General features: G+C 41.2%; 1 protein-coding gene and 1 long non-coding RNA gene across 5 annotated transcripts in view; one reads left to right on the forward strand and one right to left on the reverse strand.

The window, feature by feature from the left end:
- The window catches only part of CDK6 (cyclin dependent kinase 6), a 253952-nt gene that overhangs the window by 93260 nt on the left and 136312 nt on the right, over positions 1 to 24380 (reverse strand). The window lies entirely within an intron of this gene.
- LOC123334866 lies at positions 948 to 22768 on the forward strand. The gene is made up of 3 exons (XR_006553041.1): positions 948 to 1084; positions 15156 to 15223; positions 22622 to 22768. It is a non-coding gene; the product is annotated as an uncharacterized LOC123334866 (long non-coding RNA).

A 24380-nucleotide genomic window follows, 5' to 3' on the forward strand; every position in this document is an offset into this window, starting at 1 on the left:
AAACGCACTCTCTTTTTAGAAGTACAGTATAGTGTAGTTTTGATTTTGACACTGAACAATCACACACTTGATCTCTCTCTGCCTTCACCATAGAAACCAAGCAAATATTTGTAGACATTCCTTCAACCTTCACAGATAAGTAGAAACGAAAATTATTCTGCACACAGGATATGGCAGGCTGTAGAGCTCATCATTTCCTTTTAAAGGTTGTTTTAACACTTAAGAAAATCTATATGCTTTGGGAAGCCTCATCACCACTCAGACTTGGAAGTAAATTTACAAACTGACTTTTTATGATAAAAACAGCTGCATGTCTCTTTAAGTCCACGCCTTCTTCCTCCTTGGTGACTATGTTCATTCTTAATACAGGCTGCATGTAAAACTATTACGTGAACACTTGTAGGTTATTTGGCCAAGTGACGGAAATGGATGCACAGTTTGAGGACCTAAGTTTAGGCTCAAACATTCTTCAACATCTTAAAATCTGTGGACTCTACTTTCCTTAAATGGGAAGGGTGTGGAGTTTCTGAGCTGGAAGGAACTACCAAGGTATAGCCTATTCTGAAAAAACCACTCTCCCCAAAGTTTGTAAGGACACACCTTCATCTAGAAGGTTCACAGAGATGCATGCTAACTAACTAGTCGGGGCAGCTGGCAATAAACGTAAGGTCTCCAGAGGACTCCAGAGTCCCCACTATATCCTGTGCTTTCACTATTAAAGGCAAGAACTAAAGAAAACATGCTCCCAGAGATTAGGATGTTTCATGCCATTCGTTTAGCAAGATTAAAACTGCAAACAAAAAAGGAGAAGGCCACAGTGCAGAGGACTTAGATTGCACCATTAGGAATTCTGGTTAGAAAGAAGGAAGTATGCTCTGACAAGAAGAACTGTTAAACAGCAGATGGATTATTGTGGGATCTTGTGTTATTTTGTGATCTCTTCTCTTAAAAGTTTTCACTTGTATCCCATTTGGGGGGTAAAGAAGCAGGTTAGGGAAGAAGGGAAAGAAAACATCTGCAGAGCACAGAAGATGTAAAGTCCTGTGCCAGATGGACCTCACCTGTCTGCGTGGAGCATCTGCAGGTTAGTGGTATGAAGTCAGTATCCATGACTCTATTTTTAAAGATAAGGAAGCTGAGACTCCAGAAATTAAGCAACTTGTCCAAGACCCAATCAACTAGCAAATGGTACAAGCAAGATTTGAAACAAGGTTTATCTGATTCAGGTTGACTCTCAGTGTAGAGACTTTTCTTTGTTTGCTTTTTGGTCTTATGCCTTATTATGACTTTAAGTGTCTGTATTTGTAAAACAATCATTTCTGGGAATTCCTGGGTGGTCCAGTGGTTAGGACGTGGTGCCTTCTACTGCCATGGGCCAATTTCATCCCTGGTCAGGGAACTAAGATCCTGTAAGCCACGCTGGACAGCCAGAAACAAAAGCAATATGCACAAAAGCAAAACAAAACACCCCCCTCCCCAAACAATCATCTCCATAACAATGTGAGTTAATAGGAAAGCTGACTAGAACAAAAGGCATGTTTCCCCCATCATGGACCCCCCTCCCCAGGTTCATGATATCCCAAGAACAAAAGAAATGTTTCCCACCCTCCTGCCCCTCCCCCTACCCAGGGACATGCTGTCCCAAAGGATTTCACCAGTTGGGGGTTCAGGATCGTGGATGGAGGGTCAGGAAGGTGTCCCTACCCACAATGCTCTAATGCGGTGTGATCACCAAAGGCAAGTTCGCTATGTCCTCCCAGAACATTCCTTCTCTGGGGACCATAGCAAAAGACCTTCCCCTGAAACTTGCTCTCCTTCTGCATTCCCTGTCTCTGCAAATGAAACCCCATCTAACCAGTTCCCCAAGCTAGACTCTGTGGCAGACTCGCCCTCACCCATTTAAGCTGACACAGCTAACAGGGTGCTTCTTAACGTGATAACACAGCAAGATGCACGAGCACTAGGGCTGTGCAAACCAGAGAACGCAAAGTACAGTTTGGACAGCCTGGATACTGCCACCCACTGTTTCATTCACATCCCTGGGCATACAATATTTTCAGATTTGAAGGTTCAGTGTAACTGTATGGACATAACATTGTTCTGGATTTTATGGTCTGATTTCCACATTATTAAAAAAGAGCAAAGACAGATGGGTAACATGTGCCCTTTATTTTCCCTTTCTTTCCTATGCTTAAAGAATTTTTAGTATCTTTGTATCTTCTCTGCAAGGAGGGGAAGGAAAGGATTACCAAAAGAGAGGATAGTTCTGCTCTTTAAATACTTATAAAATACAGAATTTATTTGCTCTTGATGAGCTGCAAGGCTTCTCTTAAAATTGTCTCAGTTTCTAGGAGAAACCACACTAATACCAAGGACTCACCAGTATTTCTAGGTACATCCGCCCTCAGGAGAGAGAGACATGTGTGAACATAAAAACCAGAGGAAGGCTTCTCACCTATGCTCAGGAGCTCACGCTGCACATGTGTTCGGGGCAGTGTGGTTGCTGCATGCAAAGACGACTTGAAAGGAAAAGTAACTCTCCAGTCTGGGTATAACTTGGCTTTTACCTCAGAACTAATTCAAAGAAAGATGACTTTTCCATTTATAAACATTTCAAAGAATGTTGCTGCTTTCTAGAAATCTGTGGCAGGTAAGCTTCTTTTATCCTTGAAACTGTCAGGGCTTTGGTAAATGGCCTAAGAAGTAATAACAGTGATATCTAAGGAAACATGCAGATTACATAAAAACTTAAATTATTCTTTAGCCATTGAAAGGTAATCTTAAATCACCATTTTAGCTGCTTAATATATTGAGGACCCTGATATATGGCAAAAAGAAAAGCAGGGCCATAAATTTCAGAGTTTTATTGAGATATATCAATTACTTCTACGTTTCGGTTTATAGTTTACAGGCTGATGTTCCAAGTCTGTGTCATCCCTTGGCATCTAATTAAACCTGGAACAACATATACTAGATTTATGTAAGATGAATATGCTGTATATATGGACTCTAGAAAGATGGTTCTGATGGACCTGTTGGCAGGGCAGCAATGGAGATGCAGACACAGAGGAGACTCGTGGACCCAGAGGAGGAGGGAGAGGTTGGGACGGACTGAGAGAGCAGCCTGGAAATACACACTTTATCACGTGTGAAATGGACAGCCGGTGGGAATTTGCTGTATGACTCAGGGAGCTCAAATCAGCCTCTGTGACAACCTACATGGGTGGGATGGGAGGGAGGTTCAAGAGGGAGGGGGCAGATGTATACCTGTGGCTGATTCACGCTGATGTACGGCAGAAACTATAACACAGCACTGTAATGCAATTATCCCCCAAGTAAAAATAAATGAATTAAAAAAAGAAATATATGCTGGTTTTCCAAAGGTTGTTAATGGGTGAAGTTTCTGTGCAAAAAAAGAGGGTAAGATATAAACTCAAGGAAGAAACAAAGTTGATAGCTAAAAGGTAGAGTGTGTCTTTGATATAATTCAATTTGTTTTATGTCGAAATGTATTTGTCTTCCCCAGAAAGCCTCAGAATAATTTCTATAATAAAGTTAATTTCATTTTAAAAAAAAAGATGCCTTTGGTGAAGCCTTCCAGAACATTCTGAGAGGCTACTGGCTCTACATTCCACACCTCTCTTATAACCCCGGCTGAGGTGTGGTATGACCACAAGAAGCTGCTTGCATCTCCATCACCCCGACAAGACTTACTGGCAGCACTGGACCTTAGTTACCTTTGGATCTCCAAAGCCTGGCCCAGTGTCTGGCATACACCAGGCATTCAATGACTGTGTTACGTGAGAGACCAAGAGAGAGGTTCTTGCAAATTTTTTCCCAAACTACAAAAACAAGACCAGACCAGGGGGAAAAAAAAATAATACATCTGTTTTAGATTATTCTGAAGATACAAAAGGTGCTTCACATTCATAAATAAGGAAGCAGAATCACATTTATACATTGTACCTTAGAGGAAATTTCTTGTAAAGAGCAAATAAGCTTTAGCCACCTATTGCCAGCTCTCTCTCTCTCTCTCCGTGCCCCTAACCCTTACATATGTACACACCTGGGTACCCACCACTCAGACGGAGATACAGAACATTTCCATCTCCATGGAAAGTGCTCTCTGTCTGTCTTAGTCAATACCATTCTATTGACTATTCATCATGGATGGTACTGCTGGGTCTTCTCGCGCTTCATAGAAAAGGGGTCATGCAGTTTGTGTGTCTGGCTTTTTTTTTTTTTTAACTCAACTTAATATGTAAGTTGTTTTATTAACAACTTGCTGACAATATCAGTAGTTTGTTCCCTGTCCTTGCCGTGTAGTGTTCCATTGTGTCAACATGCCAGAATTTATTTAGCCATTTTTTTTTTTTCTTTTGATGGGTGTTTTAGTTCTTGGTTTTAGTGATTAACACACATGGTGAATGAACATTCTGTTATGAGCATTTTTGTGCATGTCTCTTATTGGACATAGGCACTCATTTCTCTTGAATACATGTATGTATGTATCTACTTGTCTGTCTATCTATTGAGAGAGGGAAGGCATATGGTCAGCAAATACTACAAAACTGTTTTTCCAAGTATAGCTGAACCATCTTATACTCCCACTAGGAATGCATCAGAGTTCCAGCGTCTCCACTTTTTTGCCACCATTTGACGTTCCCAACCAGTCAAGTTAGCCTGTAGTGGAGCCTCTTACACTTTGATAAATTTATGAGAACATAAATTTCCAAAACATTATAATATAGTCTGTATTTACTAAAGCCCTAACTTGAGTCTTTGAAATGGCAGAATCAATAATGATAACTATCATTTGTGTGGCTCAATAGATTAAAGACGGTTTTTCACTTTTGCTCTTGCTAACTGACTTTCAGCAAATTTCTAACTCTTTAAGCATCTGCTTGTCCTTCTCTGGAGGCATATAACTATTTATACAAAGTTCTTAGATAATGTGGGTACTGAGTAGGGAAACTATACAGAAAAGTAGTTTGCAATGTTTCTGCCAAGATTCTAAGTTAAAATATTAATAACGTAGAAACTGTAGAAGTTGGTGGAGGTGGTTTTTACTAGATTTCCTCTATGAACAAAATGCTGAAACATCATTATAAAGTACAGAGTCGTACCTGTCAGTACACGGTCCTGTAGCCTAGTTAAGAGGCAAACGCTCGGCTACCGGCCCCTGCTGCCACATTTCCCTCTGAAGAGGTCATGTAGCCACTTTTCCTTCTGTGGTGAGCCTGCGTTCACATTCACTCTGGCATGAAATTTAAACACAGGGAACCATGACAACTATTCTGGGGGTGAGGGGTGCACTGCAGGACAATAATCAGTATACATGTGGTACCATTTTCCTTTGTTTAGAAACCTGAACAACTGGAAAAATTATTTTCTTCATTTGCTAGATAAACATTTGCAGAGTGCTACTGGATGGCGGGCACTCTGTGATGGTGAATGCACCTCAGTTCCTGCACTTGCAGAGCTTTAGCGTCTGACTGATTTCAAAAGTGCAGTGAGAAGCACAGGAAGGAATACTGTGACTCAGGCCAGAAAGTCACACACAGCATCTGGGGGCCTTTACATTCGGCTTCAAAAACAGGCTGAAGCCATTCCATCAATATTTCCTATCAACTAAAACATTTCCAGTAAGAGATGAATAATTGACAGTATCTTGGAGAAAATGAGGAAGGAACCCATTTGGTTATACTGTTAAGTCCTGACTGTCTATACTCCTGTTTCCCAAAGGGAATTTAGAAGACAATAATGCCAAGATATGTTTCATCAAAAAGATCCTGCATGCCACAACAAGGAGTGGAGATCCCGCGCCATGACTAAGACCTGACATAGACAAATAAAGGAATACATAAAAATATTTTAAAAAACAGTTCTAAATAAAACAAATTTGGGAATAGGCTGAATCCACTCTCCTGAAATTCACATTTTTAACCCCGGAATATTAGAGGATCTGAGAAGTTTTACATTTAAAAAAGAAATCTATTTAATTCAACATTTACTAAGTATTACTGAATTGTGCCTCCCCCCTCCCCGCCCACACATATAATACCTCTCACTATCCTATACAATTAGAGGTCCTTGGAAAATGCTTTGAAAGCAATGGTCTAAGACAACGTCCGGTGTTAGGAGCACAAACAACCCAAAATAAGTGTGGAACGTATGCTTGCACGCAGCTTAGCCTTCTTAACTAATGCCATCTTGAAAAAATCAGAGCTGGTGTAGCTTGCTTTAAGCAAGCAATGTAAATGAAAAGCTGGTTTTGCATTGAAAATGAAGGTATAAAAAGAAAATGTAAGTTGCAAAAAGATCGTTCAGGGCTTTGGTATAACCATCATAGCACCGACCGCTACTATATAATATACACGCGGAGACGGTGGGGCGGTCTTGCTACGTCTGTATTAACTATACTAACTATATTCTGTAGTACACACGTGCTCACATTTAGAAAGCGGGTATTTCGAATAAGTTATTTACCTTCAATTACCTTTTTATGGTAAAAGTAGAATGGAGAAAACAGTTCTGGTTAATTAAACTTTCTGGCTCTTGGACACCAATTGGGAAGAAGCTTTTAATTGTGTAATATGTTGAAGTTCACCAACAGGGTCTGAGACTCTAAAGACAAATAACAGACAGTGCCTGTTCTGGAGGGCTTCACAGTCCAGCAAGGCAAATATAAAAAGAAATACTGTATTACAGTGTGGCTGGAACTACAGTAAGAACTATATGGAATTACATGGAGAAAGCTCTATGGAAACACCAGTGACTTCATCAAAAAGAATCAGTGATTTATTACTCCTGCATTAAAGTATGCACAATCTGTCTGTATACAATAAAAATGTAGCTGCAATTAAGAAATTGATAAATATTTACTAAGCATCTATTATATTATATACTATAAATATGCATGCCAGACTTACTTAAGTGTCAAATTACTACAAGTCTCATAGAATTTCATATTGTTCTCAAAAGAAATATAAAAAATCCTCTCAGATTGCTGGGCGATTTTATATCCAGAATTTGAGGGAGTCAAACAAAAGTAGAATTTTACACTTTGGAGAAAGTCTAAGGCAAAGAACACCACAGGCAAGCAACCCCTGGGATCTGTCATCAGAAATATACTTATTACATGCGTTCATTCATTTCATAGTTAAAACCAGCAGAGGGAGTAAACCTCTTCAAGGGAAAACCTCAAGTATATACAAAGAAACAGAAGACCTGAGAGGTAAAGAAAGCCTTTGACATTTTTAAAGTTTCTGAAATGTAATACAAGAGAACAATAAGCAGTCACTGAAAAAACTGAAGGATGTCAAACTCTTGCTCCCATGAGACTTATGGGACTGAAAGTCTGAACCATCCCATCTGAAAGCCTTGGCGATAGGAAACACATTTTGCAGCAAAATCGAACTCATTGACGCTAACAGGAAGGACCTTCAGTAGTGCGTTTGCCAGTGAGTCAGAGGTAAATGCGTGCTGAGTCTCACTCCCAAGATAAGTCTATATATACCAACCAACAAAGGCAGTACCGTTCTGCCTCAATTGCCAAGACTGAGAAGCTGCTACTTGTGAAGAGAATGGAAGCTTCTACCTTGAGATACCTGAATCCTTTGTGACTGTTACAATAAATTCATTTTTTAAGGAGCTATATAAGGCATTCCATGATTTTTTCTCATGGGGAGTATTGTGAGAAAAAGTGTCTATTAATGAAAACCAGGCATTTTTATGCACTGGTACCTCCATGATATTTTTTTGTCCTTGCTCTTTACAGGGTACCTCATTGATTGGAACTTTTATCACATTTACCATGTTATACCAGACTATAAACCTCTCAAGCATAATCTTTCTCCTAATTCTGCATACCCCCACCACTCAGCACTTAATTTCTTACACAGAGGTCATGGACCAACAGGGTCTGATGAGAATGACTTATAGGAGTTTTGAAAATAATAATAGCAATCTGTTTTGCTCAGTCCCAAACTCTTTTTGTTGTTGTTGTTACAGGATATATTTTCTCTGTTCTGTTGCTTGCATGAGAACCTAAAACATACAAAGATAGGTGACATTTGTTTTTCTTACCTAGGTTACTGAACAGAGTCACACGGAGAGAGACAAGGGGAGGCCAGGCTTAAGACCGGGCAGGCACGCACTCAGAGGAGGTGCCCTGATGTTCCAGGTTTCCCGGTCAGCACTGCACCCTATCCTATCTGTCCGGTCTCACATGCCACCAAGTTTTCAAAAGGTCTACTAGCCAGTAGCAAAGGTCACTGATGTGTCCGTAATAGCACTCTCTTTTTTCTCCGCAGTTTTGCCAGAAGTAACTTCCCTGGTGGCTCAGATGGTAAAGAATCTGCCTGCAGTGCAGGAGACCCAGGTTCAACCCCTGGGTCAGGTTCAATCCCCTGGAGGAGGCCATGGCAGCCCACTCCAGTATTCTGACCTGAAGAATCCCATGGACAGAGGAGCCTGGGGGGCTACAGTCCATGGGGTCACAAAGAGTTGGACATGACCGAGTGACTAACACACACTTCTCTTTGCCAGAAGATTGTCTTTGCTATTAGTCTTTAGGAAGGACCAACTCTGGTTTCTTTTTCCATTTTACACTTTTTTCCCCCTTAATTCATTCATTTGTATGTCAAACATTATTTACTCCTGCCTCCTGATTTATATAGACATTTTTCTAATTAATTAATCATTCTGCACTTCAACAATGTTTCTGTTTTTCATGATGAGTACATTCATCTTTAGAAAACAGTCAATGCAATAGATGCCTATTGAAAAGACTTCCTTTTCTTTTATGGTCCTTGGATTGATGCTTTTGCAGTTAGAGTCAGTCTTTCTTATCTAGTCATAAAAGCATTTAGTGCTCTCAGTTAGCCTCCGTGTATAGCTTTGGTCATATTGTCAGCTTTGATGGAGAGTTCACTGTAGTATGGTAGAGTCAGTCTTTAATATGAGACATGTTAAATAGGCAAGAGAAAAAGAGAATGCTATAGGAATTGAGAGAAACTTATCACAGTAAAACTGAGGCATAACAAGCCGATGAGCTAAAGAGTTGAAATGCCAGTCACTAGACACCTTGGGGATAAGTAGGGACCAAGACTTCATGCTACTTCCTGCTCAGGGTACAAAAGACCTGCTCATAATCACTTCTGCCAACTTCAGCCTATGGAGGCACACCCACGGTGTGAATAGCAGCATCGGTGTACCTCATGCCCACCTCTGGTTGTCAGGGAGCTCATCATGCAGTACAGGGGCTACAAGGCTAGATGGAGTAAGAGAAACAGTCCTGGACTGAAATCTAGAGACCTGGTTTTAGTTCCAGATATATCAGTAAATAATATCTGTGTTTTGTCTCAAAAAAAAGTAATTTGGTATCAATGGGCCCCAGGTTCCTCTACTATAGGGGTTTCCCTGGTGGCTCAGACAATAAAGAATATCTGCCTGCACTGCAGAAGACCCAGGTTTGATACCTGGGTCGAGAAGATCCCTTGGAGAAGGGAATGGCAACCCACACTAGCAGTCTTGCCTGGAGAATCCCATGGACAGAGGAGCCTGGAGGGCTACAGTCCATGGGGATGCAAAGAGTTGGACATGACTGAGCATCCTCAATTATAAAATCCAGAGGTCACATGAGATTATTTCTAAAGTCCTTTCAAGCCTAGACTCCAATAATCAAGAATAAATACATTCTACCTGCTTGGTGAAGCTACCTGGACATGGTGCTGTCAACCCATACACACATCCAGGTCAGGGGTGCTGATTACAGAACCGTCACACTGTGAGAAAGGGAACTCTGATCAAGAGGAAAACGTAAAGGACCTTTATAAGTACACAACGGACTCTGTGATTCCATACAGCAACACTGGAATTCCAGAAGAGTTGGTGAAGAACCTCTAAGAGTCATTTCAGCTGAGAGGCAGAAGGCAAAGTCACACATCTGTTATCAACTGCAGCTAGAGGCTAGAGCAGAGCCTGTCTGCATGTCTGTGCGATGTGGCAGGGGCTGATGTCGGGCTTTTCAGAATCAAGCATCGTTACTCAAACAGGAATGTTTAGTGACTGACCTTTCTGTAGGCAAGCATCCAAATTTATTCCAAAATGGGCTCATAGTAACCATTTCAGAAGAAACGGGTACACTATTATATGCCTGCCTCTGAAATACACTTTTAAAAAAATGTCATGGGGTATGATTTTTTCTGCCCTGATCTACTATTATAACGTATGGATTGATCACCATGAATTTTTCAGCTGTGTCTTTAGAAATCACTGAAGAGAAAAAACTATTATATTAAATGACTGAAATGACATAAAATTACTTAAAATAGGTGAAAGGATATTAACCCCCCTACAAAATATGAAAACACTGAGGAGGGAGAAATTTAAGCTACGTATAATATTTCTGGAAATTCCACTTTTTCATGTGACTGAATCCATAAAGGTTATTTACAAGTTGTGTGGATAACAGACTTTTATAGAGGCAGGTATCAATGGCAGCATAAGTATATGAATCATCTCGGTTTCTTTTCCACATCACCAAACAACCATGGTCCCAGGACTAAGACAACTTTATTTAAGTTAAAAAAAAAAAAAAATCCCTTCAACTTCTTAGATGGTGATTAAAGAACTCTGAAGTTTTAAAAAAGAAAAACAAGAAGCAAACGCTCAAGGTAATAAGTGCTTTCTTGTTACCAGTGCTCATATCCCAGGGCACTGGCTGGAGCTAAAGGACAAAGAGATAAGGGCAATATTGCTAGTTACTAACAAATGGCAGATAAAAGAGCTCTTCTGGGTTCTGATTAAGTGACAGCATTCTACACATTCTTTTGACTTGAGAAAGACAGGCTAAGAGCAGCGGCTAAGTTCCATGTGAAGCACCGCTAAATAAGCATATCTGCATGCTTCCACATTCCAGCAGGATGGGATCTCTTTCCTTTCCCCGAACAGAAACATGTTCTCTGTGCTCCCAGCAAGAACACGCCTTTGCTTCAGCTTCCATTAAAAAAAAAAAAAAACATAAATGTATATGCTGAAAGCACAGAGAAGTTTTGTGCTGTGGGACGTGGTGGCCGGGAGCCAATGTTTACAATCCCCTGGGTGGGAAAGGCAGGGTGAAAGGCTCAGGACGGCAGGCTTTAAAAGTCTTTGCTGTTGCCGCCGGTGACCTTCGCCTCCGTTCTCAAAGCAGCTCTCAGGTTAACCCCTTGGATACTGTGTGCGCTGGGCCCGCACAAAGGAAATACCTTTCTTTGGAGGATACCGCTCTCAGGCACATCGGTTTCTGATTTTGGCTGGGGCAGCTCAGAAACACTGGGCTGACAAGCGTGCATTCAGTCCGCTATCAGACCCACAGCATGTTGGGGCTCTGGGGTCTGGGTTTCAACATGGGCTGTGTTCTACAAAGTGAAAGTTTCCAGCTTCGGGCGACGGACTCAGGCTTACAAACCAGGGGATTGTGAAACATGAGCATATTTGGTCTCCTGGGGAGAAGGAAGCATCCAATTTATGCAGAAATGCTCTTTTCCCAGCAAGCCAATGAGAGGGCGCGGCTGGGAGAGTGGGGCTTCCTATAGGGATCTCCGGACTGGAAGAATGGTGCTTACAATTAAAGACATGCTAAATTGCTAACAGCCCGACTTAAAAAGCAGCCGAAGAGAAAAAGCCAACTGGAGAAATGAAAAGCGAGTTTTCCAGTTTTAAGTTAAAGCTGACCGCATTCCACTTATTATTAGTTGTTACCGTTTCGGTGGAAGAGAATTAATAAAGCTTTTATTCCTACTGTTAAGATGTAAAGATCCCACTAGAAAAAAACTTCCCATATATATGTATGTCTTTCCTAAATGACTCAAAAGATGTTATTCAACAGTAATATTATTTAAGACCTCAAAATGTTTTCAGGACACAAGATTTAGCTTTGAGAAAAACTGGTCTGATGTCAAGGACTTGTATCTATTTTAACAGATGCTTTGCTCTACAAGAAGTTTTGTGGATTTAAAAATGTTTGGTACCTGTATATTGATCATCATGAATAATGTCATCCCTTTATTTGAATGGACAGCACACAGAATTCCTGGGGTGTTGAAATGAATTGTGCAATTCTAATATCCAGAGTCTATGAATCCCTAACATGTGTTTAAGGTTAAGGGTTAAGACTTCTGGAGATGAAAGTGAAAAACACCAAACACTAGAAAATGTAACTGAAATGCACAAAAGTTATTAAAATAAGTTCTTATGAAAACCATTCAATCAAATATGAGACAGTAATAAGAGAGGATTTTCTCTCAGCATTTGGAGATGAAGTCATGGCCTTTGTGTTACTAGGCAGCCGTCTATAACATCATCAAGTATGCGTATCCTGTGGTTAGAAGTCCATCTCTAGAAGAATGGCGCTATTTGAGAATACTATTCTTCAGCTTTTCTCAACTCAAATTGGTCTTAATAAGGGCTTCTGAAAACAGGTATTAAAATTTCAGCTTCTCCAAGAATGTTTAAGAGTAAACAAAACCACTATCTTGACTTTCATTACAGACAAAACAACCTGTTCGAGGATAGAAGTCAATGGTGATTAAGTAAATATATTCAAGTCTAATGCATACGCTAACTAGAAACAATTATTTTGAGAAGCGAAAAGAAACATCAGAGCTCCACAATAGAAAAGATGTAATGACAGGCAATGTTTATCGTGAGTTTTCCTTATGTCTGGTACTTCACTAAGAACATTACAAATTTGGTCATTTAAATCCTGTGTTGACTTGCGATGTAGGCACTGAATGTCTTGCCCATATTCTCAGGAGGAAACTGATGTGCAGAACATGCTAATAACTATAGGGAGCCACATGCCGGAGTCAGAACTCAAAGGCAGCATAACCCCGGGGGCTGCAGGTATGACCACTGGACCTGAGGGCCACACACACACACAGATCAGTAACACCACAACAGACACCCCTACCAAACATACTTCACAGCTCTAACGGTTCAGTGCACGTTGTCATTTTCATGGTTACTAGGGACGTCCAAGGCTGACCAGTCTTTCAAGAAGGGAGATGTGTTCAGCTGGAGATTTTCCATTTTATTACTCAATTAAACCAGTAACATGATTTCTAATCGAGGTCACAAAACTGCCATACTCTGTTTCTGCAACAGATTTACGAATATGTATGTATTCGTTTTGCATTTTTAAATGGATTTAAAGCATAGCAAAGGGGACTGTCCCTGTCAAAGATTTTCATGTTTTACAAACCATTTGGGGAAGATTTTATTTGCAGGCTACATGATCTCATTACTCCTCTGCCCCCCCATCCCTCGTACCCCAAGTTTTTAAGACATTGTCTCTCTTTTGTTTCCATCAATGAATCTTGTCTTTTAAAAAAACTGTTGGTAAATCAAAGAAATAATTATAGCCATCTTTTAGACAGAAATGAAAGGTCGCTTAAAAGAAGTCTTTGGCTTTGACTTGGTTTTTGAAGCAGTTTCTCAATGACCAAGAACCTAACAGCTATCCGTGAATTTTAATTATTGCAATATAATTATTAGGAACAACCAGTTACAACTGAGCTTCTCCACACAGAGCATAAAGTTAAAACTGTACAAATGAAGCCAAAATATGCACAGCTAAAAGGAATGTTACAGGGGGGCCTCTCGTAGCGAACAAAGAAAGCTCAGTTTGGCTCTTTTTCACATCCGCACATCGTTAGTTGGAAAATTCCTGATATATGCTGTAATTTTTGTGTGTGTGCTCCCCCCACCCCCCAGTACACTTGGGGCTTTAATGTCCAGATGCCATTTTCCTCCTTATCTGTCCCTGTTTGGTGCTCTGCCAGCCATGGTCAACAATTAATATAGCCGAAGAAAAAAATACAGTGCACTCCCTGGCAACTGGTACAGCCTCGCAGGAAATACCAAATAAAAACTTGATTATGCATTGTTTAACCATTTTGTTTGCCTGTGGGCCACCCTGTCGTCAGTGTAACGCAGACGTGCAGGCTTCGTGTGGACGGCCTCTGCGCCGCACCAGCGCTCCCTGGGCCCGGCACGCAAGCCACTGCCTGCAGCCTGCGGTCCTCCAAATGAAAGCAGCAGGCCCGTGGCAGCTTTCCAAACTGCATTCCTTTTAATTAGTCAACTTGGGGCCCAATGTTATAATAGATACGTAACCTCTTAATATTCATGCATGCAATTAATTCATTTTTTCCCTCATTCAGTTGTCAGCCTTGGCATGGTGGCGGCAGAAAAAGCTTTTTGGCTACATCAGTCCTGGTTCATGACATAAGCATGTTACTATTACAAAGCACACTAGAGACCATGTTTCCATGACTCTCCATGAGGGCAGCACCAGAAACCGCAGTGCGCCCGTATCTATCTTCTAAGCATACTGTTTTTGCATTGAAAATAGGAACTGAGGCCATTTTTATGTATACATTTGATATAGGCAAGATGAATAATCTTGCCAATTTCAACTGGGCTGGGAAGCCTCCCTTCCATTTTAACTGATAAACTAGTTGATGATCGGAAGATGGGAAGCTTAACACGTGTATAAGATCCCTTGCAAAGCAAGGCTGACATTTAAAGTGTCCAGCAGTTTTCAAAATACTAGGAAGTCTGTCTGCTCTAGATCTAGAATAAGTCAATAATTAAACCACTGATGCCATTAGCTGTCAGCACACGATGAACCCTTAACAAGATAGGTTGCTTCCTATAAATATGAATAATGTCCATCAGTATCAGGAATAAGAGCGGCTTTTAATGCTCAATATTTAAGTTCTTTCACCTATTTAAGTTTCTCAATTAAAGGCAGGGATAACATTTCTATTTCTGTGAGGTCCTCAGGACAAAATACACGTGGGTGAAATACGGATATATGTGTATTACTCCCAGATACTCTTGGTATCACATCTCATGCAGTTTATGAGACATTTACAAAATTACATCAATGATTGATTGATTCATTCATTCATATATACACTAATGTACCAATGTGTAACAAGCACTGGATCCTGGCTATAAAGATGACGTGAAGATTACTGAAGACACTGAACGTGCTCGCAAAAGTTCACAGTTGAGCAGGGGCGGCAGACACATAAGCGCCTGTGCCAGCGTAGGTATGTGTTTTAAGAGCTTGGGTTCAAATCCTGGTCCTCTTTTTGCAGGTTTCCTCACCTGCAAAATGGGAAATCCATAGTACCTATTTCACAGGACAACTGTAGAATCACATGAGGTACGATCTAAAAACTACTTTGCAGCTGCTGGTTTTTATAAGAGTAAATCTTGGCTATTGGCATATGTTAAATATACATCGACTCTACAAGGCAGGGCAGGTGCAAGGCGGAGGTGTACGGTGTTACTCTGCTCAGAGAGGAGGTGCGAAGGTATGCCTGGCAGGGACAGCAGCTTGAGCAGAAGGTTGCTGAGCAGCTCATAAAGGACCTTAAGCATCATATGATTGAGCCCAGACTTCATCCTCCAGGGAGTGGGAGGCATGGAAGAGTTTTATGCAGGGGATACACATTAGATCTGCATTTTTGAGTGAATACTCTGGTCACTGCCTAGGATAAAACTGGAGAAGCTCCTTGAGGCTGAGAAAGAGCTCAATCAAAAGGCTGCCAATGATCTGGCTGCCTTGGGACAAGGACCTACCAACCTACAGCAGTGAGGGGATGAGAAGCAGGAGGAATAATTTTAAACCAGTCAAATGAAGCAGAAGGGGAGAAAAAAGAAATGTGGGTTAAGTCCCAGGTTTCTGGCCTGGGTGACAGGGTGGATGGTGGGACCATCGATCTGCATGGGGACCCAGAAGGGAAATGTCATGCAGGCTTGCTACTGGTGAAGCCGTCCACTTGCATATGCAGGTTTGGGGATCAAGGGAGTGGACCAAGTTGGAAAGACGATGAGCCCTCTCTTCCTACAGGAAGCAGAGGACATTGTTGAGCAAGAGAGCATATGTAGCACTAAAGTCGGGGGAAGACAGGGGAGGATAGTCTGTAAACAGGAGTGAGACAGGTAGGGTATAAAGCAGGAAACTGTGTCACAGAAGCCAAGGTGGATATTTATAAGAAGTAAAGAAGAGAGGAAAGTCCATACAGTCAAAGCTATGGTCTTTGCAGTAGACATGAAAGCTGAACCATAAAGAAGGCTGAACGCTGAAGAATTGATGCTTTGGAACCGTGGTGTTACAGAAGACCATGTAGAGTCCCTTGGACTGTATGACAGCAAACCAGTCCATCCTAAGGGAAATCAACCCGTAACACTCACTGGAAGGACTGATGCTGAAGCTGAAGTCCTCCTATACTTTGGCCATCTGTGATGTGAACAGCTGACTCACTAGAAAAGACCCTGATGCTGGGAAAGATTGAGGGCAGGAGGAGAAGGGGGCAAAAGAGGATGAGATGGTTGCATGGTATCACCTATTCAATGGATATGAACTGGGTGAACTCTGGAAGATGGTGAGGGACAGGGAGGCCTGGCGTGCTGCAGCCCATGGGGTTGCAAAGAGTCGGACACAACTTAGTGACTGAACAACAAAAGCAAAGAAGAGGGAAGCAGAGGCATACCAGATGACGCTAAGCAAGATGAGGGCTTTAAAATACATACGCAGTAACATGGGGGGAGAGGCTGCCTGTATAAAATTGCAGGGTTAACAGCACTCCAACGACAGCCAAGTACTCTAGTGCTACCTGAGGTGAAGGAAGCTAAGATGGGACACAGGAGCACAAGGTTAGTTAACTGCATTTAGAACAGCTTACTTGTGCAATTAAAAATAAAAGACCATATGCACACATTGTTGGGGCCTTTCCCATGGCCTTGGGGTGTGTGTGTGTGTGTGTGTGTGTACACGTGCACACGTACATGCATGCAACTGAGGGACTCTGGAGCCGAAAACCCATTAGGCACAGTAAATCCACTTCTGATCATAATAATCTCAGCTGAACTTCATTTAGTAACAAGTAATAACATTTTTTTAACAGGTCTCTTTTTATACTGCATAATACTTAATGATACTACTACTCATTCTACACACTTTCTGCAAATCCCAGGATGGGCAAAGACACATTTTAAATGCCCTCATTAACTGTTACAGTATCATCTAAGGTTAAGTTATTAAAGCACAAAACAAGTTATTCTCAATACTCTGAATAAAAATGTCCTACTTTTATGACATGAATATGCTATGAAAAAGTATGTGTTGAGTGTGTGAGTATGTATACAAGTAATTAATATTTTAGCATGTGACTTATCTGGGAACAGAAATGAAGACTTAAGTATAACAAAATTTCCCAGATTACTTAAGTTTTTCTCTTCACGCTCTGAAAGTGTATTACTTTAATCATTTCAGCTTTTGCATGCTTGTATCCCTTTATCAATTGTTTTCTTTCCTATTGGTATCACTGCCTGTGCCTTTCAGCCTAATTCCTTTCAGAATTTCTGCTTCTAATATGGACTAGGCCCCTTATTCAAAGCCCTTAGTTGGCTTCCTATTAAACTTAAAAAAAAAAAAACAAAACAAAACACATTCAAACACTTTACGTGGACCTCCGAGAAGGGATCCAGGACTCCCTCCCTGATCTCAGCCTTGACCCCTCACTGGCCACTCACTCTGCACCAGCCAGTCTGCTTTTCTTGGACAGTCCAAACTCCCTCCTGCCAGGGGCCTGTGAATGCAACACCTCTGCTGCCTGGTATGCTCTAGGATCTCAGCCTGGTTCTGTCCCTTTCTCAATAAGAGACTTTCTCTGACCACCCTCCTTGTAAATATCCATATATGCCTGGTCTGTCACACTCGAGCCCTTCATGGTGCCTTGGAGAACTTGAAATTACAGTCGGGCTTCCATATCTTCTCAGGTGGTTCAGTGGTAAAAAGAATTGTCTGCCAATGCAGGAGACGAGGGTTCGATCCCTGGGTCGGAAAGATCCCCTGGAGTAGAAAATGGTAACCCACCCCAGTATTCTTGCCTGGAGAATCCCATGGCTATAGTCCATGGGGTTGCAAAGAGTCTGACATGACTGAGTGACTAAGCACTTTCCATCTCTGCGGGTTCTGCAGCCCTGCACACCGAAGATGAGTGTACTATGTGTCGTATACAAGAGACTCTGCAGATTTTGGTACGTGCGGCGGTGGGGTGGGGGTGGGGGGGAGTGGTTTCCTGAAACCCATTCTCACAAGAATACCGAGGGATGACTGTGTATAACTGTTTACTTGTTTATCCCATCCATCTTCCCCACAAGACTGAGATTTTATCTGTCTCATCAATTTCTGCACTCTCAATTCAGTGCCCGAACAGTGGAAATCAGATGGCGAAAATTTAAGAAATCATGTTAAATAAAGGTATGTGTCTAAAAAAGTCCTTAGAGGTGATTGCCAGGCTCTGAAGATTTTACAGCTATTTGGGTGCTCAAGCCCCGCTCCTGCCTGGTGTTTTTAACATTCCTCACTGCTCGTAATTCTAGTCTCTTGCCTCCTTATCCTTCTGTGTCCCCAGAGTTTCTCATTTCCGTGCTGTCAAGAAATATTGGTTTATCACATAAATATGCCTAAATAATATATTTAGTAATTACTTGTTTCTGAAGTTCATAATATTTCATATACTTTATAATTTTAAAATATTTTAAAATTTCATATATATTATCGTGGTTTTTTTTTCACTCAGTACTGCTTCTAAGATTCATCCATGTTATTGTCTACAGCAATCATTCATTCATTTTCATTTTCACTGCTGGATAATTTTACTGTGAATATACCTGAGAGACTGAACCATCCTTTTTTCCGTGAACACTGTGGTTTTCTCAGGTTTTGCTATTATATACAATGTTGCTATGAATATTCCTGAATATTGGTGCACACATGTATGAATTTCTGTAAAGTATGTAACTAGGAGTGAAATTGCAAGATCTCATGGTATGAACACGCTGAAGTACACAGTTAATGTCATTCTTCAAAGCAGTGTACCATTTTATGTTCCCAACAGCAGAGGATCAAATTTGAGATGTTTCTTGGAAAAGCACTAGTTGGTATTACATAAAATATTAAAAAAATCCAACCTAACATTCTCTATCTTTTAACTGATGAGTTTTGTACATTTACTGTGATTAACAATTTATATGGACGTGTTTACCAATGTATGTATCCATTCTTTCTTGAATCTCAGACACTCCTTTTAAGATAGTTTCAGTCTTTTTGAAATTATGTCCTTTAGAAGTTATGCCCCTTAGAAGTTTCGTTAGTGAAAAGATGAAAGGAAGCTCTCTTGGTTTTTGTTTATCTGAAAATGTCTTTATCTTGTGAAGGTATTCTGTACTTAGAACGTCAGTCAGTCAGTCAGTCAGTTCAGTTGCTCAGTCGTGTCCGACTCTTTGCGACCCCATGAATAGCAGCATGCCAGGCCTCCTTGTCCATCACCAATTCCTGGAGTTCACTCAGACTCATGTCCATCAAGTCGGTGATGCCATGCAGCCATCTCATCCTCTGTCGTCCCCTTCTCCTCCTGCCCCCAATCCCTCCCAGCATCAGAGTCTTTTCCAATGAGTCAACTCTTCGCATGAGGTGGCCAAAGTTCTGGAATTTCAGCTTTAGCATCATTCCTTCCAAAGAAATCCCAGGGCTGATCTCCTTCAGAATGGACTGGTTGGGTCCCCTTGCAGTCCAAGGGACTCTCAAGAGTCTTCTCCAACACCAGAGTCCAAAAGCATCAATTCTTTGGTGCTCAGCTTTCTTCACAGTCCAACTCTCACATCCATACATCCATACATGACCGCTGGAAAAACCATAGCCTTGACTAGACGGACCTTTGTTGGGAAAATAATGTCTCTGCTTTTCAATATGCTATCTAGGTTGGTCATAACTTTTCTTCCAAGGAGTAAGCGTCTTTTAATTTCATACACATTTCATTGTGTTGTTTAGCCGCTCAGTTGTGCTCAACTCTTTGAGGCCCCATGGACAGTAGTCCAGGCTCCTCTGATCATGGAATTCTCCAGGCAAGGATACTGGAGTGGATTGACATTTTCTTCTTCAGGGGATCTTCCCAACCCAGCTATCGAACCTGTCTCTCTTGCATTGGCAAGTGGATTCTTTATCACTGAGCCACCAGGGAAGCCATTAGTAGTAATAAAAAATCTGCAAAAGCAGCAGCATTGACAAGGTCCTATCAACCCCAAGAGCAGGACAGTACATTCACCAAGCAAGACACCATCTCCGCCGTGTCTGGCCCCTCCAACGATGCGAGGCACGCTTGGCAAAGAGTCATTGTTACTAATCTGAAGGAGCTCGCTGCAGCAGGAAAAAAGGTGTAAGTCCCATGAAACGTAAATAGACAGTGAAAGGCTTCGTGTGAAGCCTGAAGCTGGTGGCTTCAGAAGGGCGGTCAGAGTTCAGAGCAGGAAGTGTCTAAAGAGAGCTAGATCCCACTAAGATCGGGTTGCAGAAGCTCCTGAATCACATTTCCACACAACGCTGCTTCTGTGGCCAAACCACACCTTTCCTTTGAATCTAAGAAAAGCCAGAGTACATTTTCTTCAGAAATAGTATCATGGCTTAATCTGAATCCTGAGTCAGGCATGAGACAGATAAGAGCAATACTGAGACAAATGTTCTTTTAAAAAAAAAAAAAAACCAAGTTAGAAGAGAGCAACTGTGTAAAATGCCACACACACATTCCATGAATGGCAGACGGAGTGTGCCATCGAGTTGCTCGCTCAGATGCCCGCTCCGGTTGTGAATGGTGGGGCATTCCTGCGTGGTTTTGTGAAACAGAACAAGACAGTGCAGGTTATACACGGGCTGGGCCGAAAGCCTCAGGAATTTCTTTCAACTGGTTTTTTTGGAAAGGTTAACAGCTGGCAGAGTTCTGGTGTGACACACATCTTAAGCAGACTATGGGAAAGAAGCGTATGTTATTTGTGACATTAATTACTAATCTGTGGTTGGTACCGAGTCACTTACTGACCGGGGAAAACGCTAACCTATTTGGAAAATGAAACTTTCTGAATATTAACTACTGAGCACCTACCCCCAAGAGACAGTGATAACCGGAATACAAAATGGTCTGGTGTAGAAATAAGATGAAAAGGCCCATTTTGACGACAGTTAGGAATTTAGTTTCATAATTTAGGAATTGCTGGTTTGCAGTCATCCACTTCCTCTCTATAGAGATTAAGTATAGAACATGCCCTTCCTGAGCAATTTGTTTCTTATCTTTCTGCAGGCTGCCCTAGGGGTGGTAAAGAAGAAAAGGAACAGCAAGCGGGTTTGTGCTTTGGGGTCAAAACTCAGTTTCTCTCCTTTACCCTCAATTATCTGCCTGGCAGGTGAAAGTGAGCAGCTTATAAAAACGGAAAGAATAGCACTGGGTTTCTGGGACTCTGACCTCACACTGAGAGACAGAGAATGCCTGGGACCTAGATGGTCTTCTCTGTCTCTGCAGTTAATTCACAGTGACATGGGCACCCATTCTGAGTCAGTATCTTGGTGAAAACCCTGTAACTTTTGGATTTGCATATTCAACTTCTTGTATTCCAAGACCAGGTGCCTGTATACTCTTAGAAAGAACATATTTTATTTGTTCCCAAACTTCGGCACCGTTCAAAGAATACTGATAGTGGAAAGAAGATTTCCTCAACAGATTCATTTCAGCAGTCCCAGAAACATCCTCCCCTTTGAGAAACAAATAGTAAGGAAAAAGGAGAGAAGGGTCTCCCTCAGACGTCGGCAAGGTAAACTGTAAAATGAGCGGCCCTAGTAGTAACTGGCTAGAAGTGAGCAAACGGTTTGATTAGTTACACTCATTCCTGTATCTGTCTTCACGTTTAGGTGCAAAGACGACTGTTACTACTACTATGCATTTCCATTATAGGACTGTACTGAGTACTTATTCTTTTCTCATATGGACTGATTTAATTCCCACAACAATCTTAAAAAGTGGGTACATTTATATTATTCATTTTAACAAACAGGACACCAAGAGGAGGCTAAAGAAGTTAAGTTCACATGGCTTGTTAAGTAGCAAGATAAACCCCATGTAAAAGGCCTGGCTCCAGAATCCGTCCCTTTAGTCAATGGGCTGGGCTATACAGCTTCTTGAATAAAGCAAGACTTTTGGGGGAAAAAAATCTTGCTGCCTATAGTTGAAAATGGTGGAAGAGAAAAAGGAGTATTCCAGGAACACTGTGAATCAATTTAAGGCTTCAAAAACAAGGTTGCCAAGAAGGAAGAATGAAACAAGGGAAGAAATTCTGAAACAGGATCAATGGAGTCACTGTTTAAAGAAAAGAAAGACCTTATTCTCTTGGGAGGGTGTGAACTATTTATTCACCAATACCTGGTGAGATATAGAAAACACACACATGATAAACCAATGCAATATAAGAAAGAACACTAGGGCATACAGTGCTTACATTCCAAAGTTCTGCTATCTGCTCAAATTCTTCTGACTTACCATACAGCCTCAAGAAAGGGACACTGGTCTTTCTGAGAGAAACGGCCATTTTCAAGTGTATAGTATTTGGAGGAAGGGGGGGGCATGTGGTGCTGAAGTTTTTATTTAAAGTTTGAAAATAATTCTCAAACTCGACAGACTCTTGGTGGAATGACATCCAAAATCTAACTTCTAAACCTGCTATTCCACAGGAGCAGTGAAGGAAGAAAGCTGAAGCTGAGCATCCAAAGAGGAGAACTAGCTAACAAAAGGCTGAAAAAACATCTTACCCCTTACTTATTAGCCTCATTCTTCTTTGACTTTCTGGCATTGGAAACTGCAAAATAAATCCATGGTACAATTTTTTTTTTTTTTTTAGTGGATGAACAAGCTGGACCAAGAGAATGGAGAGGGAGATAAAACGAGACCACACAAATTTGCCCATAATGAGGATGTATTACTTTTATAATGGACGTAAACATCTTAAAAGCATATCGTTACCAACTACTATTCCATGAGCATAATATGTGTGATGCCTGGTTTTTCCCCTCAAGGTGCTTGTTGTCTAATGAAAAGAGTAAATTATGGGCATTTTGTGGCTGTTTACATAACATAACCCTCATTAGGGTTTAGTCATATAATGACCACATGTGAGGTATGTAATTTGCCAACTTCAGCAAAAACTGGATTATGGGAATGGAAAAGGTGAAACAGAAAGACAGGTGACTAATTAGATACAATATAACTATGTACTGGGTCTTTAAGGCCCAATAAGCTAAAGCATGTATCACTTAAGTCCTGATGAAAAGACAAAGTTTCAGTAAAAGGCTCTGTTTGTAAATTAAAAAAAAAAGTCATTTTATGATAGATTCATCTAAATGACAATTGGGAGATACATTAAACCATTAGAAAACTTCTGATTCACACAATGACTAGTGAGATGTCTTATGCAGGTCCTCCACGGCATGGTCTAGTCCACTTTGAATGGAAATGCTCATCACATCCAGAGAAACTACCGTACATATTTATACCACTGCCAATAAAAATGGCAATGATTACACCGATATTGGCGGCTACGTTGTTAAGCATGTGTCTACATTATTATCGACGACAGTATACCACGAAGAGAATTATGACCACGGATAGTTTCCAATTTAAAGGAGTATTCCTTTTTATTTTTTTCTCGTAAGTTAAGTTTCATACCAGGGGCTTTCCAGGTGGCTCGCCTGCCAATGCAGGAGACGCAGATCCCTTCCCTGGGTTGGGAAGATCCCCTGGAGCAAGACATGGCAACCCGCTTCAGTATTCTTGCCCGGGAAATCCCATGGACAGAGGGGCCTGGCGGGCGACAGTCTATGAGCTTGCAAAGAGCTGGACACGACTGAGCGCTGCACTCCTACTTTTCATATCAGACTTTGGCATGTGATGTGTTTTCCCTAGTTTTCTCTGTATCTACATGTACAGTTTCTATCTCCTCTTTTTCTTGCCTTCCCTCAGCCTCTCATCATATATCTCTCCTAAAACAGCCTCCACACTGGTCTCTCTGCCAGCAATTTCTTAATGTATGCCAAAGCTTCTTATCAATTCATTCATCACATTGCATTAGAGTGATCTTTAGAGAGAAAAACAAAACAACGAAACCCAAAAACAAAGAAGCAGTTTGATCATGTTCTCCCAAGACACCCTGCTCACCAACCCACATGCTTTTCGCTTTTTTGTACACGTGCTCTGCAGGTTCCTAGTATGGTACCCAGACAACACCTTTCTCTTTTGTCTGCCGGGCAAACTCCTGCTCATTCTTCAAGACTTGACTCAAAAATCACCTCCCCTGTGCAGCATTCCCTAACTCGTCCACATCTATCAATACCTGCTTCCTGATTCACCTGGGTTTCTTTGGTTAGAAAGAGAAACGAAGCCAACTTCAGATTTACGTGTACATATGCTTTAAAAAGTAGTATAATTTAAAAATCT

The sequence above is a fragment of the Bubalus bubalis genome, chromosome 8 (genome assembly GCF_019923935.1).
Source record: "Bubalus bubalis isolate 160015118507 breed Murrah chromosome 8, NDDB_SH_1, whole genome shotgun sequence".
NCBI classification, from domain to species: Eukaryota; Metazoa; Chordata; class Mammalia; order Artiodactyla; family Bovidae; genus Bubalus; species Bubalus bubalis.